The 4757-nt window shown below is 45.4% G+C and overlaps 1 long non-coding RNA gene across 1 annotated transcript; it reads left to right on the top strand.

Moving 5' to 3' along the window:
- The first annotated feature begins 317 nt into the window (after nt 1-317).
- LOC112945937 lies at nt 318-3588 on the top strand. Its single transcript, XR_003249102.1, has 2 exons — nt 318-576; nt 3456-3588. It is a non-coding gene; the product is annotated as an uncharacterized LOC112945937 (long non-coding RNA).
- Nucleotides 3589-4757: the final 1169 nt, after the last annotated feature.

Raw genomic sequence — 4757 nt, forward strand, 5'->3', positions numbered from 1 at the left:
TCTGTCCAGAAGATGCTGATGTTGCATGCAGCTAGGAGAGCTGCATTCCTCTGCACTGACTTTGCCCCTGAGGAATCAGATGTCTAAGTTGGGGCCATCGCCCTCAGTCCCTTCCATTGGCAGCAAAGACATATTGTTCCACAGGATGATTTGTTTCAGACTAAGGTGAGCACCTAGGATGAAGTCAGGTGAGTTGCCCTCTGGAAGTGCCAGCCCTTCCCTCTTGTTTGCTAGATGAGCCTCAGGTGGATGTCAGCAGCTCAAATTCAGGTGCCCAAAAGCAGCTGAGGTGAATGTCACCAGCAGATAGTTAGGATGTCTGATGTTGGCCTTGTGGATACAACTCACGTTGCCTCTAGGTCTCCCAGGGCCAGCAGTGTCAATAACCAGAGTGTTTTGTGCTTTAACCTTCTTGATTCAGTGGTGTAGGTGCAGCCAATGAGTCTGTAGCTACATGGCAGGCTACGCTTAACCTTGGTGGCTACACCTGATGATCGTCTATACTGTAAATCTCAGCTCAGCCCTGGCAAACCTCCACTAGCCTTCCAACTCTGCCCTTCCTTGGAAAATAACCAGGTACACAGTTTTAAGTATAGGAATCTGACAACTTTCCTGGTTTTCTCTCTCTGGCCTATTGATACAGATTCTGTTTTACAAATAAGAAACATTTTGTGATTAGTTTTCATATATGATATGGAATTTGTATGATATGGAATAGTTGCACCTTGGATTAGTTCAGGGCCAATCTAAGGTTGTCCATAACCGGTGTATAATTGAAAGCCATGAAGTATTTAAAAAAAAAAAAAAAAAAAAAAAAGTATTCTCATGCCATAGCCTTTTGTGACCTGGGTTGTACTAAATGCATTTATAAATGCATTTATTTATAAACTCTTCAGTCTTTTGTGGGAATACTAGAGGGACCTTTTGAACACAATCTTATGCCACCAAGAATTAAGCGCCAGCCATGTTTCTGGTACCGAAGGCATCTGTATGCCAAAGTCTGGTGTTCAAATATGCATGTAGCGTAGAGGTGTTGTGCTGTGGGAGATCCCAAGGATCTCCTAGTAAGCTTGCTAATCCACTCCTTTGTCCTCTGATGATAAAACTCAGAAACTGAGATTATCATGAGCTTGAGATGGGCACGTGTGGCAGAAAAGTAGAGCCGGGCAGGAGCGTTATGCATGCAAGCTGGGTTTAATTCACTCCATTGTCTGATTGATTCGTTCATTAATTCATATCATACTCCGATAACAGATATCAAAATACAAAGTTTGGTTATGGGAGAAGGAAATAAAATGTGGGTATATGTGGGACAGTTAAGAGAACCCAGATAAATATATGAAACCATGATGGGCCCATGCTGTGCTGTGTCTAAGCCAACCTCATCCTAATTTAACAGCTGCCTAAGGCTGGCCCTGCCCGGTAGCAGGTTCCCTTTCATGTCCTCAGTGTTTGGTAGAATTAGGATCTGACCAGGTAACCATTCAGTATTCAACAACAACTTGCATTTTTCTCATTTTGTTTCTTCTCACCGCTGGCAATAGTATGTAGATATCACAGTGATAAATTTAAAAAATTAGTCTGTGTTTGCAATCAAAACCAATCTTCAGGATGGACTTCTGACTTCTAGTTGCTCTGTATTGCAAGATCCTTTTACACACTGGTACTTTTCTCACCGTTGGAGATGGAATTGCTGCTAAAGCGTTTTAGACTCAGAGCTGTAATGTCTAGTGATGTTTTGTTTAGAGTAGTGTAAAATCAAGTGTGCTGGATGAACTTCAAGCGAGGTACATTTGAGCTGAGTACTGGATTATGGAGAATGATGTATGGGGCTTCTTTAACTGTGTGGAGTTAGATTTGATTTTTAGCAAATAAGTGACAGATTCATATGTGGGGGAAAATTGAAGTTCTCATCTATATATTGTTTTTATTATGTTTTCTTTGCTTCAGGCTCTAACATATCAAAGATACCGTGGGTGAAAAAAGTACTTTGATTTCCATCAAAAAAGTCTTGGTATTCTTGCAGCTCATACACAATTGGTGCTATTTCATGGTAGTGAAAAAGACAACTGAAAGTCATGAAATAATTCACTGCAATCCAGAGCAGTTTAGATTTGAAGCATGGCTAATATTTACAATTATCACCCAGCAATTTCTGTGTCGCATCCGCCTTAGATTTAGAATTACGCCTCTGGCCCACTAAGAATATGTCAGTATGTTGGTTTGCATCTGTCTGTGCCATATGCAGAGTGAGGAAAGAAATCCTGCTGCCTTTTCTTAAAAATTTTTATTGTCCCCCTCCAAAATCAGAGCAGCTGTTGCCTCGATGCCGTCTCTTGCAAATGACAGTGCTCCTAAAAGAGAGTTTATCTCCTCTCAAGGGTTTGCTGTGGCTGCTGTTGCAGTTTGTTATCATCAGGCACTGGGAGATATGATTTGCTATTGGCATTACAAGTGCCCTTTTGTCACCAGACGAGTATGGCTCGAATGCTCTGCTGTTGGCTGGGATTGGTGGCACTGCTGGGTGTCCCCCACTAGTGCAGGGCCAGCGGATGGAGAGCTCCTTTAAGTGGTTCCCCTGTTGTGTCTTAAGTGGCAGTGAATTTTGTTAAGAAAACAGAATTCTAGTAAGTCCTTTCTTAACAAAAATTCCTCTGTGTCTCTTTTGTTGCTAGTGTGATAGTCTCTTTGTGTCTGCGCAAGCATCTGACTCCTTCCTGTGTTTGTATTGGTTTACCTTGTGCTCTCTCGGTCTAAAAATAAAATATCCATATGTGTAATAGAATCTGCTGTTCATGCTTGCTCTCCTTATGTAACACAAGTTCTAAAGTCAAACCGAATGCCCCGAAACTTCCACCCAATCGTCTATTCTGAGATCACTTGATTAGCGTAGCTGTATTTAAGAAAAAGGAAAAGGGGGGGGACAGACAGGAAAGAAGGGCAAATTCTCAAACTGAAGGATAGTGTCTTACATTTCAGGTGGGATGCGCCAGGAGCTTATGCTGCAAACAGGTTATCATATTCAGTTTTATGGCACAGATGTTGTCAAGCTGTGTAAGGCCCCAAATTTGTGTAGATAGATATGTATGAAGCCTGAGAAAAAAGGAAATGTTTCCGGGAATCTATGCAAAGGTGTAAAGGAGGCGGCTTCGGTTTGTGCTGAACAGCCTTGTGCAGAGTTTCAGCCCTGGAAGAACATCTGAGGGTCAGGAAATGAAAATCCCCAGGAGCAAAAGTGAACCCAGAAATGATCCCAAATTTTCACCATCTGCTTAGCCACTATTAATAGTAGATAAACAGTGTTAATGGCTAACGGGATTAAAAAAAAATCTCATCATAATAGTCCCAAATCTTGCAAGTCTTAAAGCTGCAACACTCTGACTTATAAAATGACAGAATTCTTTCACTTAATAGCATGCTTAAAAATCAATCCATCTTTCTTTGTATTAACACAGGTCTTTGTAGGAAACAGTGTTTTCAGTTCTGAAAGCGGCAGAAATCTTGATTTTCCTCAATGCAACGAGCTCAGCGGTCTCCGACAGCCAGTGATGAATTCTAGGCTCAAACAGCGGCTGTCTTTCCAAAGGAAACAGCAGCGTGTTTGAGGGAGCCGAAGGGATGGACTCGAGTGCCCCTCCGTAGGCTGAGGCAGCTGTGCCGGGTCACGGACCCACGGAGCAGGCAGTGCAGAGAGTTGTGGCGTGCTCGGCTAAGGCGGCGGGCACCCTTGGGTGCGCTGGGCAAAGAGCGGCTCGGGCAGGTGCCTCTCGCGTCTCAGCCTGGGACGGGTGTTCCTGCTCAGAGCAGGAGTCCTGCTGAAGCTGGTGTCCTGCTGAAGCCCTTCTGCAGTGCCGCGCTGCGCCCTCAGCAGCGGCTGTGGGAATGAGCCCCTTGCTGTCAAAATGGCCTGTATTATTATTCATGTATATTGGCTGCCGAGCGCTTCACGAAGCGCTTTTCAAACGCACGCGCCGAGATATTTTCTTTTGCTCAGACCCAGCAGCTATTTGTTTTCCCTTTGCCGGAATCCACACCCCCGATGCAGCCTCAATTGTAACGACACCGAATGAGACGAGGAGCGCGATCCGCGCAGTAACGCTTGCGGGAGACGCGTGTGACGGTCCTTCCAGGAGCACTGCCCGTGCTGGCCCGCTCTGCATCTCATTAGAGTTACTTCCCGCTGCCGCCCAGCGCCTGCGTCGCGCTCCCAACTCGCTGGCTGTGGCGGCGCATCCGCTGGAGGAGCCGTTGGAGCACGTCGCCTGGCGCTCGCACTTCCCAAACCTTCCCACATGTGGATTCCTCATGTGCACCCCTCCCTCCCCGCTCTCCCCCCCGCTCCCCCAGCCTGTGCTGTGACATTTTCTTCATGACAGCCTGTCTCTGAACGGCACTTGCTGCTGCTGCCTCGGTAAAGGCTCGCAAAGAGAGTGTAACAGCCAGTGGCCAGTCGAGTTTGTGCAGGCTACATCAGCTATGGATGAAACACCCACCAGAGAGAATAAGGACTTAGAAGAAAACTGGATAAAAGGGCTGCGACGGGAAGCTAGCTGGCAGGTCAGTGATACAAAGACGTGTGCTTGAAAGTGCATTAAATCTGAGCACTAAAAATCTGTGAACTTTTTAGCCGAAGCAGAGGTGAAACATGTATGTTTGTTTGCAGCAGAGCGGTGTCTGAAAGCATGTGCCTCTGTTCTTGGAAAGAACAGTTGTCAGGTTGCAGACCCATCTATGCCAAATTACTGGACAAGTAAATA

This window comes from Nothoprocta perdicaria, unplaced genomic scaffold (genome assembly GCF_003342845.1).
Source record: "Nothoprocta perdicaria isolate Ctin4 unplaced genomic scaffold, notPer1 scaffold_2, whole genome shotgun sequence".
NCBI lineage: Eukaryota > Metazoa > Chordata > Aves > Tinamiformes > Tinamidae > Nothoprocta > Nothoprocta perdicaria.